This window comes from Octodon degus, unplaced genomic scaffold (assembly GCF_000260255.1).
Source record: "Octodon degus isolate 3935 unplaced genomic scaffold, OctDeg1.0 scaffold00059, whole genome shotgun sequence".
Lineage (NCBI taxonomy): Eukaryota > Metazoa > Chordata > Mammalia > Rodentia > Octodontidae > Octodon > Octodon degus.
In genome coordinates, this window is record NW_004524635.1 from 12,423,797 (window position 1) to 12,436,946 (window position 13,150).

The 13,150-nt window shown below is 39.5% G+C and overlaps 1 pseudogene; it reads right to left on the reverse strand.

The window, feature by feature from the left end:
- Positions 1–827: 827 nt before the first annotated feature.
- LOC111817491 lies at positions 828–1,019 on the reverse strand (annotated as a pseudogene).
- Positions 1,020–13,150: the final 12,131 nt, after the last annotated feature.

The following is a 13,150-nucleotide window of genomic DNA, read 5'->3' on the forward strand; positions in this document are numbered from 1 at the left end:
TTAGGAATGTAATGAGGGTAGTATTTTTGAGATTTATTTCCTCCTTTCTTTCCTACATCTTGTCCTCTTTAAGCTCATTTTCTCAGGAAAGGGGCAGGCCCAGGTAGACAGCTGAAACCATTTTGGGGTTTGTGTTTCCCAAATTCTAGGCATACAGACAGAGTCAGAAATGACAGAGTTAATCTTCAGCAGAGACAAAAATACAGTAAAGAAACTCCAAGGTAGAGAGTAAGAGAGTGCTGGGGAAATTGTTGAGTAAACTAGAGTTTTTCAGAGTTGGAAAGTTCTTCTTGGTTGGAAGAGCAGGAGAAATTGAAAGAATAAATTGACCCAGCTTTCCAAAATTATCTGTAAGACAGCAAATCCTGAAGATTTTAGCTTTGAACCTTCTTTCCTAGTCAGAGCCCCCATTTGGCAACAAATCCTCTGGTAGACTTTTGTTGAACTAAACCATAGGTGCCTGGTCTCTCTGCTTGCCATGTGACTGTACAATAGGCTGTGGTGAACCTGCTCCTGGCTGAGCCCCAGAGACAGACATAGCTATCCAGGAGACATGGCTGTGGGTGACTGCTCAGAAGCAGGTGAACAAGTCTCACGCTCTCCACACAGTGCAGAGAAAGCCACAATGGCAACACCCCAGTGGTCATTTGGTTTTTTGTTTTGTTTTTCTTATTTTTTTAATAAAATTTTATTCTTAAATGTACAACAGACTCCAGGAACACACTTCATTCTAGCTATCGGTATCAAGAGCTGTTATGGCAGGGCATCCAGATATTTGAATAGGAATGGAATTCAGAGTCACCTTCATCATATGTGCAAGGAACAGTTTACTTTTTGCCAGATTTCTTAATTCCACCTGTGGCCAGGGGGGCCTTTCCCATGGTCTTTATTTTTAGCTCAAGTTTCTTCTGCTTCTCTTTTTGCTTCTGTTTGAATGCTCTGTCTTCTTCGTCCATCTCCTTGGCGTGTTTCCTGGGCTGCTTCAGGGACTTCCTCTTGCCACCTTCTCAGGAGGTCATGGCACTCACCCCCAGTGGTCATTTGCGTGGATGGACTTCTGTGACAAAGCGACAATGAACATTTCAGTAGATGTCTGCAGATAGATGACTCAAAGATCAGATGCTCCCCAGATGTGTTTTGATAGTATGTAAACCTCCAGGTTGTAGACACAATTTTCAGATCACTACTGAATTAAATGAGGTTAAGTTAGACATTCAGCCAAGAGGGATTCAAAATAGAATTAAGTTGGATTATAGAAAAATAAAATGTCATGCACAAATGGACTTCTAAAATTATATAAATATATAGGAAGGCTAAACACACACACACACACACACACACACACACACACACACAAAGAAAGAGTTCCACAGACCTCCATGAAAGGCACTCAGTGTCACTCAGTATTAGGGTAGACTCTTATTTTCCAGCAATTCATCTTCTCTTTCTCACTTTTGAGAAACTAGCATGCAACTCTTACCTCCATGTTGTTGCAGGCAGATAATGAGATGTCAGTAGATATGATGCAAATACAGGCATAGACATTTTAAAATAAGTTGGGCTTGAGTTCAATCCTCAGTTCTAAAAAAAAAAAAATTAAAAAAAATATGTTGGGCAGCTGGAAGTGATGTCTGGTGCTTCTGGCCTTCATCATGAGAACATGCCCTAAGGAGCACTCCTCTAAGAGTATGATGATATAAAGAGCTGATCAGCTGCCGAACCATACCCCAAGACAACATTATCCCTGCTGATCCCCAATCCATGAATGGGAATCAGTATTTGTAAACCACTAAGACTTCGGATTGATTGTTATGCAGGTTACTACAGTAATAGCTGGCTAATACACATGAAAAAACAACAGCTGTTCTAATAACTTGACCAAGTCTCAAGTGTTCAGGTGTAGTTATATTTACTGATACCTTCTCCAGTGACATCATGGTGAGTAGAATGAACATCAGCAGAGTTTCTCTTCTTAAAAAAGTATTCTTTGTCTCCATGAAAATTATTTTTACAGATAATTGGGAACTACAGTACACAGCTCTCATGGCCATACTGATCAGTGATGAAGATGTGTCCTGAATGAGACTGATTACAGCCCTTCACTAGGATTTTGTTTAAGTGTTAGGGCTTAAGAGAATCATGACCTTCTTTCTACATGAACAATGTCCATTGACACAAAAAGAAAATGAAGGAAATACTCAAAGGAAAACAAAGGCACAAAACAAAGACAGTGATTTCTGAGTGGGTTCCATTCTTGCTTAACCACATAGCTAATCTTCCTAGATATATTAGCCAATAAATGCCTGTTTTTACCTAAGCAATTTTAAGCTGGTGTGATAGTTAATTGTGTATCAACTTGAATAAGAAATGCCTAGCAGATTAGCTTAGCATAGATCTGGGTGTGTCTGGATGACTGATTTACTGAAGAGAGAAGATCTACCCTGAATGTGACTGGCACCAACCAACAGGCTTAGCACCTGGATGGAATAAAAAAAGGAAAGAAGAACCAAGTCCTGCTTTTGTTTCTTCAGAGGAATCCAGTCTTTGGCATCCCCTTTGAATGTCCACCTCCAAACTTCTAGCACACTCTTCATACTTCAACCACAAGCCCTTCAGCTTCCTGATAGCCTGGCATGGGATTTCATATTGAGCTTCAGACCTTCAAACTTTGACTGGATCCCCTAGCTTTCCAATGTACAAGTGGCTCTTAGGAATCTTCTCACTTCTGACTCCGCTGGCAGCCATGGTAAGCCTACCGTGTAAATTCTTTATATATCATCTATTCTTCTAGTGATCCTAGTTGTGATTTTCTGGACATCACTAGAAACATCCTGGCATTTCTTTGTTTTTGCTTCTTCCTTCTATTCAACTTGTTTTGAACTGACACTCTTCATTTTCCCATTGTAGCTTCCACACATGGTCATCTGAAGGTGACCTCTCTCTTCTCATCCTGCCCTCTTCTTACTGCATGTCTTTGTACATCTCTTTCTGCAACACTCTGAGGGATGCCTGCCATGAGCCAGGATGGGCCCAGACCATGTTAAAGGCTGATGACTCAGGCTGGCTTCGAACATGGAACTCATCACTACTCTAAGCAGGAATGGAGTGACATCATACAAAGCATGCTGTATCATGTGTAAAGGACTCTCTAGAAAGGGATGACAGGTTCTTTTTAGCCTCTAATTCTTCTCTTCTTGATACCACTTCTAATATCTTCTCTCAAATAAAAATTTGGAGATGAGATTATTTTTTCATTTATTCAACTTATTTTTATTTGTTCAAAACATAGTTCATTTTTAACTATTTCCAGATTTGTTAATGATTATTATCTAGTCATATCTTTTCTCTCCAAAGTTTTATACTAAAAATGTCAAATTCACAGAAGAGTTGAAAGAATAATCAAGTCAACAACTATATTCTCTAACTTAATTTCATCACTTAAGTTTTACTGATTAGAATATTACTTATGCTTCATCATGATGTGGTCACAAAACTAAAAGATACAAAATAAACTCTCTAGAGAGGGTTAAGATCTAGTCCAGAGCACCACAAAAGTGAAGTGAAAGGAAAATGGGCAGCAGATTGCAGGGTGAATCTCTGATTGGGTGGCATTACAGTGGAGCACAGGGAACTGAGCTGGTAAATTCAGCAAGAAACTCCACTATAAAGCCAGATTTGAGGCTGCGGGTCTAGCAGGAGAGAGAGAGAACAAAGAAGGTGAATTTAAAATATGAATTAATGAGTTAATCTGTTAAAACAACAGATTGGAAGTTTCAACCAAATTTCTCAAATGGAACTGGAAATGATGTGTGGCAGCTATTCTGAGGCGAAACCTCCACTTACCTATTTCCCTGCTATCCTCCTGTGGTGAGAATAACAATGGCTATGCATGAACAAGCCTAGTGCTTGGAAATTTCTAGATCAAAATCAAGAGACTTTCTCATTTACAGAAATAAACTAAGATTTTTGCCTATCCATTTCATAGGGTTGTGGTACTCGTCAAAGAAAAGAGAGCTTGCAAACATCCTTTGTTGTCTGGCAAATGATTTATACACACAGTAATTATTGTCACCCTCAGTCAGTGGATCCATTTTCAAACTCATACCATCCACACATCTGAGTGCTGTTTCCCCCAGCAGCTTTGTCATGAGATGTGTGAAAAAGCACAGAGTACATGCGAAGTTTTTGTTAACTTCACTTTGGATAGTGCTGGCAACTAATGGTCATGTAATAAATTTTATTGGCTAATTAATTGATAGAAATTTTCCAATTAAATTAATCTCTCCAAAGATGAATTGGCATTGTTGCTATCTTTCCGGCATTCAACCATTTCTTCTACTAAATATATGATTGCACAATTACAAGGAAATATTCATTCTTTCTCAAAAAAGATACAAAACAGCCCTGAGCACTATGATGTGAGGTGAGTTACGTGAAATTTCCTTGTTTTATACATAGAGAAGCCAGTGTTCCTTGTAAACCATTGATTTGTGTGTCAGATTATCCTCATTGCTTTGTTTCTGAATTCTTCAAGTCCTTCCAAGTAGACAGAATCATCAGATTCGGTCCGATTATTTTCTTGAGCTGGGAAGCTCTTCCTGGTGACAACTGCTGTTACTGCATCTCGCCCCACAGCATTTCAGAGTGAACCTGTCATCATGAAGCCTATGTGGGGTGTTTAACTAGTATGCCTGACTTTCTTTGTTTCTTGTTAAGTATCCTCACAAGGGGGACACACATTGGAAGCCTGCTGTGTGTAATTAAGAGATAATTATAGTTGTCTCTGCATTCCTTGCTGCTATACCATTAGCTTATTTGCAAGTGGCGCCTACCACTTGCAAATGTTGTTAGGATGACAATTGCAGAAATGAATAAAGAATACATTTTGAATACATTTTGAAGGATGAAATGAGTGAAAATTCGAAAGAGCACTTTACCTTGTTTTGCTAAGATATGCTATATCTTAGCATGATGTTTTAAAATTAAGCTTGATGTTTCAAATTAAGCCAACTTGCCTTGCTTTTCAGGAGTGATCATCACATATTTTGTGCTACTAGATATGGTTTCGAGGAGTCTGGCTTTTTATGCTGTAGCCTTTCTTACTGGGAGTTGCCTAATGCAGTCTTGGACAACTGCATATGATTAAGTGAATTCTAGGACAGTGAATAATGATTCCCAATGAATTTTGGAGCAACCCTATTCAATTTCATTAACATTAGCCAGATGAAAAAAAATTGTGTGGCATTATGCTGGATGTGAATTTTCACTATTTCACTACATGATAAATGCTAGTGAGTTATTTATGGGGAAAAGTCCTAAAAAATACATAATGAAAACATTATTCACCTCACTGAATAGTAAATGGATGATAAGCCAAAGGATAAAAACCAAAATTTTAAAATAAAATAATGCATGTAATTCCTACCTCATTGGACTCTGATATTCATGTTTGGGTTGGACTCTTTGTGGTAAGATCTATAATGTTCTTTAGCCATTTAGAAATGGAAATATTGATCTGTACATGCAAATATATACTCCTGAAGTTTATTTAACCAAACCATATTACTGTCCAATGGAAGCATCCAGATGTGCAATCACATGGTGTGTTCGCCTGAGTAGAGGAATACGAGAAATTCTCAAGGTACTTGAGAAAAGATTGGATTTTAGAAACGTCATGCCCTGACAGTGCTCAGGAGAGTAAGACTTCTCTCAAGGTTGATTCGGAAAGGGCTAACATCATTTACCTTTTAAGAAGGCAGAAGTTCATTTGCTCTTTGGAAATAATTACACCCTTTTGCTATGGGAGCAGCTACCATATATAGCATAATCTTAGAATCATCATTATAACCAAATATTTGTTGAGTCCTTCATGGCATGCACAGATTGTTGGGATTTGTGGGGTTGATTGGAAAAAAGCCAGGATCCTCAGTAGTTTATAATACAAAGGCAGAGATGACTCAAAAAACACAGAAGATTCTATTCTCTTGGAGTTTCAAATCTCATTTTCTATTCAATTTCAATCTATTCGTTCTGTATTTCTCACCTTTCATTGTACTTCTAGAATCTTCTATCCTAAATGGATTCTCGCAAGAGCCAGTCCTCTGGACTGGAATTTGAGTGCAGACAGTTTATCTGGAAGGTGTTCACAGGAAGCAAGTGTGCAAATAAGGCAAGGGGACAGAAAAGAAGAAAACTATTAACGTGTGTTAATTAGACTGCTACCACGGTGGGCAACAGGGGCTCACTCTTGCTATGAACCTGCTGAGCAACTGCATGGAACACATCTCAAGTGCAAGAAATGTGAGCATTTATCCTCCAATTCCTTTCCACATGCGATTGAGGGTTGCTACCGGGATGGCAAATCCTAGGCCTCAAGGACATCCTTCTAAGACAGGCCTGGAACATTCCCACAGCCAAAATAAATGTCTCTGGCAGAGAGCTGCAGAGGTAAAAAAGCTACTGTACATATAGGGGGACTGGGCCCTGCTGACGCTTGCCTCCTGGGGATGGGTAAAAGGCGCCAACAGGGCAAGGTGAGGGGGGCGTTTGCAGCATCTGCTATGTTGCTGTTTTCCATTTAGTAAAATTTAGGCCTGGCCCAAAGCCATCAACAGAATACTTAGGATTCAAATGGGTTTTCACCACTATTTTAAGATACTGTACACTTCATTTGTATTGAAAATTATGTAATGTTTTATTTAGTGTTGAGTAACCCATCCTGATTTTAAATATCCCAAAAATTAAAACCTATGTCTGGATCATCTCTTACTATAAATGTGATATTGATATTCTTTCTTATCATTTTTTTGGTATAGGAAATTTGGTACCTAAGAAAAGTAATTATCCACCTTGTATAAAAAGACAATTATCTCAAAAGAATCTAACAGAAATCTGCTTTAGCCAAAATATTACATATTTTAGTGTCATCAAGCAATTGTATACTATATTTATGAGGTCTTGTCCATGCCAAACAGGTTCAATGAAACTCATTTTAACAAGATGAGTTCAGACTGCACTGCCTGTAATCCCAGCACTTGGGAGGCTGTAACAGGAGGATCACTATGAGTCTGATTTGTGTAGTGAGACCCTGTAGACCCTGTACTAAACTACAAAAAAAAAAAAAAAAAAAAAGACTGAGTTCCACAAAATCTCATTTTAGTGATTGTCAGCATGACATGGAACAGCTGATTGGAAGGTGACCCCTAATTTCTTTGCATGAGTGTGCTAAAGATACAATCCACTTCAATGAAGAGAGGGAAATCAGGACTGAGGCATAATCAGCTAACAGCGGCCATCTTCTCATCCTAGAAAGGGGATGGCACAAAAATGTAAAATTTCATGTACACCAATAAATGAATTTGGAGACCTATTGTAGACACTTAGAAGAATTAGAATTTATTAGAATCAGAGCACATGAAAGAGGCAGAAAAAAGAATGGACAAATAGGGACCACTTTGTTTCAGCACTTGGAGTTCCAGCAAAAAACACAAGGTCTACTCAAACTGAGTGAGCTGACATGAGTCTAATTAACAGCAGTTTTTACAAATGCAGGATTAGGGAAACCCTAGTGGATAATGTAGTAGTCCAGGCTGGTAATAGGAAGAAGAAAACTCAAAGCCTAAAAGGGCAAGGAATGAGAGAAATCATGAGAAAACAGAAAAAAAAATAGTGAAGATAATGCTGCCTGGGTAGGAGCTGCATGGCAGCAGTGTGGCACCAGGGGAATGAAGTCCTCATCTCACCTGAGCACTTGCTGTTGGGCAGCCCCAACCAGAAGCCAGAGGGCAGGAGATCATGCTGATGTGATCCACGCAGGCTGGCCACTGGAACGAAGGGAAAGCAATCTGAGAAGCAAAAGTATGGATAAAAATCTGGGCACAGATCCTTCTGATAGAAAGTTAGAGATTCTTACACACCAGAAACTGAGAAAGCATCCTGCTAAAGCCTTAGGCAGGAGGATGGAGAGTATGACCAGTCTGAGCTACATAGTAAGTTCAAGGTCTGCTTGGAACATAGCAAGGCCCTGTCTCAAACAGTTAGCCAAACAAAAATCTTCATTCACTGCCTAGGCATTGCCCCACAAATTTGGGCAAGGGATTCCCATTGCCCAGCTTCTCAATGTGGAAAGGAGATTAGGACCTCACCTACAATATCCTAATGCTGTATGTCTCTATAGATTGGCTCTTTATTCACCATCTCTGGGAGTAGAGGAGAATAGACACACCTGAGTCCTTTCAGACCACTAGAGAGCAGAAGGATTTATCCAGGACCACTACCCTATGAGAGGATCTTGCTTAATTAATCTTCAAGGTAGATGAGGGAGACCACCAGCCCCTGAGCATACCTCACTCTTTCCCAGTTGTGCTGATGCCAATGTAAGAGAAAGCAACTAGATGCCTGCCATCTTGCTAGACAATAAGGTACCCCTAAAGTCTGAGACAGGATATTCAGTCACTACAGTGACAGAGAGTCCCAAGTGTCAAGATCCTAGTTATAATCCCAAAGTGGATGTGTAGCTCCCTGAGTTCTGTTCATTTGTGACAGACTCAGAGAGAAGAGTCACATAATCATGAAATAGTAGCTTCCCCCCTGCATACCTGGATGTTTTCAGACTTTGACCTTGTGTTTCAAAAGCTTTAGAAGTCTCTGGGGTGTTCCCAAGCATAATTGCATTAGGCCGATAACAACTGTATATAATTCCCTGGGGGTATGGATGACATTCTGTAACATGGCTCTGCCTGAAGTTAAATAAATCTAACCAAAAAGCATATACGTGAAAGACATCCAGAGTTTTCCTGTGCTTGGAGCATTATATTCACAGCTACCTCAGCATCAGCTGTGGCAGATGGGAAGCGGCTGGCTCAGATGGGTTCCTCTCATCCCTGATGGCTTGCAGCAACTTTTCTCTCAGTGGCTGGAAATCCTGCATGCATGTGCCTTGGGAGGCAGCAGGTAAGCTAAGCCTCAGAGAGCTGGTGCAACTCGGACTCTGACAGCAATTCCCCCTGCTTGAGAGAAACTCTCAGATAGAAAATTGAGCACTCATTTTTTCTGCGCCATATGGTGCTGCAGTATAATTTAAATTCAAAAAGCCAGGTTTCATAGCCTGAGAGTTGCAGTTGGTAGACACTCCTAATCACCTAATCACTTTACTGATATAAGTAGGAACAGAGAAGCATAATAACGTAAGTGAAAGCCATGCTTTCAGAATCTGATGGGAAAACCGTCAAACCTAATGTTTTGTATCTTCTGCTTTAAAGGAAAAACCCAGAAAAAAAAGATGCCAAGGGAACTGGCTAGGCAAATTGGTTCTATTAGCAAAGTTCTTAAAAGAAAAAAAAAAGCCATACTGCTGACCAATTATTTGGAACCCTTTTAAATGAAACCTATTGTGGCAGGATCATTGGATCAACAGAAAGAAATCCATTCAGCTCTAATTCCCACAGATACTGTTAATGTTAATAGTCATAATTGAGAAAGAGGAGGGGATGCAGCCAAAGTATTTTGACAGAAATTTTACTGACTAGCACAAGAATTCCAAGAAGCAACTGCTAAAGATCAATGAATATACCTAGAACTGAGAATTACAGTTTATGGGTTTTAGTTTAGATTTACAAAATGTAGCTTTTAAAATTTTCATCAAGTCCCAGAAGACCAGTGGTCCCCTCTCCAGGAAACAAAGCATGAAAATGCATAAAATGACCCTTAGGAGATCTAAGGGAAGGCTTGGTCTCCATTCTGAGCAACGGTGAGGGGAGTGGGGCAACAAAGGAATAAAGATGACCTAATGTGTGCTGGGAAAATCCTCCTTTCTGTAGCAGTCAAGATTTTTCCAGTTGGAAAAAAGAAAGGGAGGGAGAGAGGGCAGGAAGGAGGGAAGGAGAGAGAAAGGGAGGGAGGCTAGGAAAAAAGGAACGGAGAAAAGAGAGGAAGAAAAAAAAGAAATCAGCTTATGTAGCACAGGTAATTTGTCTTTGGGTGCAGTTTGATACAGAGGCTCAAAGATACCATTAGGAAAGGTTTACTGTTCAGTCTTTACCTCTGCTCATGTAGGACGGCCTTCTCAGTTAGGCTCACCTTTTGTGCAGGTACAGAAGAGGAAACCCATTGTGCTGCAGTAGTATTTTCCCCATATTCTTTTGTAATAAAATCACGAATAGCTAAAAGTATCATAAGCAATTTCCAGAAAGTGTCTTTGGAAGACCTTCTTTATCCCTTCCTCGGCCTGCTGCCTGGAAGCCCAGGTGGCCATCCTGGACCATAAGGCAGAACCACATATTAAAGATGCCAAGGCAAAAAAGAAGGAAACCCTCCCTGGTAATCAGGAAGCCCCACACAGCCCTGCATTGCTTTATGTCAAGTTCATTTATATGAGAGAAGCAACCATTTCTATATTATTTAAATTATTGTCATTTTGGGTTTTCTATCTAGCATAAAACTTCATCTTTCTTAATACATATAACAGAATGCTCACCACAGCCCAGAGCTTATATCCTATAAGTCCTGTAGTAAACTGTGCCTGACCCTTTTTCTGCAGTCCTAGAGTTTCCTTTGAATGTGGCAATGGCTCTGACTAGGTCATTGGGTCTACTCACCTGAGGCACCAGATTGGCAGGTCTCATCACTGAGATTTGCCTGCTGCAGAAGTGAGTGGGATTTTCTTTCTATGTGAATTGACTGGATTGAGAGTCAAGGAGGTTTCCTAAGGGAGGAGACAATATTCACTATACTTCTCAAACCAAATTTCCAATTTTCTGATCTCCATCAAAGATGTGATCATTCTTCTAAGCTTACAACTCAAACATCTCTTCCTATGCAATCCATGTTCCCAACATTACCATGTTGTCTGTTGTGCTCAAAATAGTCCTTTCTCCAACCTCTCTCAGAAAATAAAAACAAACACATGAAGGAGATACATACAGTTCCACCGTGTGATATTAGGGGTGAAAGGCATCTTTGAGGATGTGGCCACTTGAAGGAGCTCAAGGCAGCCCTAAGGGACTGGAGTAGTTGCCAGCCAACAGCCAAAAAGAAACCAGAGTCCTCAACCTTACAAACTCTATGGAATGAATTCTGCCAACACACAGTGAGCTTGGGGGCAAATTCTTTTCTGTGTTGCCTCCAGCTGGGACAAAAGCACACCTGGCAGCTGGATCCAACCTCCAGAGACCCTGAGCAGGGGATCTAGCCATGCTATGCTTGGATTCCTAACCCACAGAAGCTAGGAGATAATATATGTGGTAAGCAGCTTTGTTTGTGGCAACTTGTAAACATAACAAAATGTTTATCAAGGTAGAAAAGGCAACATAGCACCTACCTGTCAGATGGCCTGCTTTCCTTCTGTGCAAGCCTGTTTGCTCACATCAACACTCAAATGGTGCCACCTCCCTCGGCACACAAACTTATTATGTTAGTCAATCATTTGATAGCACATAGCTATCCTCATTTTATTCTGAATAATCATGAATATTTGAAAATAACATTCACATAAAAGATCTCCTGTTTCTGTTTTTCCATCAGCTTCTCTGTAGCTGCACCGTTCCCCCACCTTCTTCTTCTGCCTCTCCTCTCTCTCTCCTGTGCCATCTCTTTTCTTACGTGGTTTGGAATTTCTAAGCAAGGTGGACAGAAAGCCTCTGTAAGAGAGATGAGTGATCTGGTGCTGGCACTGGCTGATTTGTTCATTTGTTTTAATATTCTAGCCAGCTGCTGAGCCCACTCCCACTTCTTTAAAACTTTAGCTATGCTGTGCTTAGACTCTGTCCAGAATCATTCCCTTCCTTCTACTTAAAGTCCTCTCTAAAAAGCAGGGTAAAATATATCAAAATATTATATGTTCTTGACCTCAAGAGAGTTTTCTAATTTCAAAGGATGTTTATAATTAATTCTTAAAATGTAATTCAGGTAAATCAACCTGGCAAGGAAATGAAAGCAAAGATCTAAAATGCTCAAAACTAGAGTTAATTTTATAGACTATTGTTTGGAAAATAAGCAGCTCACATAAAACCTAGATTCCCAATAAAACAAAAATAATAAATGATGCTATGAATTTGATGAAAATGTATTAAATATTGTTGAGAGGGGCATAAATATTAATTAAATAAATATCTCATTTTAATACTGGACTATAGAGTTAAAATTTCTTGAACTTCCTGAGAACGCTCAGAACTATTTCTTGGCACTTACTTAGGCATTATGAATTCCTGTAAATAATATTTGGTCAGTTCTTCCTACATAATCTGTACTTACATGCTTTGCCTTCAGGATGCCTATTTCTGAACTTCTACAATTTTTTTGAAGCTGAGATAGCATAATTCATGTCCTACTACTAAATCCTAGGCACAAAACAACAATTATATGCAGAGTGGAAAATAAATAAATTTTACTGAAAGGGATGAGGAAAACTAAATTAAGGTCTTTATTATGTTCATAGATAGGTTAATTTTTTTTTTGATGGAACCGGTCATAGATTACTATTAACTCTTCTTTTTTTTTTCAAATAATGTAAATAGAAAGAAATTTGTATTTATTTCAAAATTACTCATTTTTCAGAGCTGGGGAGATAGCTCAAGGGCTTGAGCCTAGAAAGCACAAGATCCTGAGTTCAATCCCTGGTACCAAAATAAAAAAGACAAGATTACTCATTTTTCAAAAGTAAATATTAAAGTATATCAAGAGTTTGAGGAGATTCTTCATGTATATAACATAGTAAACTTGTGGGCACCTGGAATTTATGAGTGCTCTTAATTTAAAGAAATGAAAACTTGACACTCAAGCTGAAATAAATTTAGCTTTGAATAAATTTAGCTTTGGGGTTTGTTGGAATAGATAAATCAGATTTTGTTCCCCCACATGGTTGGGTGGGTTTTCATCGTTGAAATGGAAGGGGAGCAAGTGGTACTTAGGGCACATTGTTGTCCAGTAGAAGCCTGCAATGGAATGTTGCCCCGTTGGTCAAATGCTAGCAGCTGGTTTTCAGCACCACGCACCAATGGAGGGAGTGAAGAGGTACTGGCACTTGGTCATCCTGCACAAAGCCTTGGAAACACACTCCTCAGGGAGGCTGGAAGAGAATTAGAATGTAAGAAATAGGGGTCTTGGGGCCAGGGAGATGGCTCAGGGGAATAAGTGCTCCCTTGGCAAGCACAAA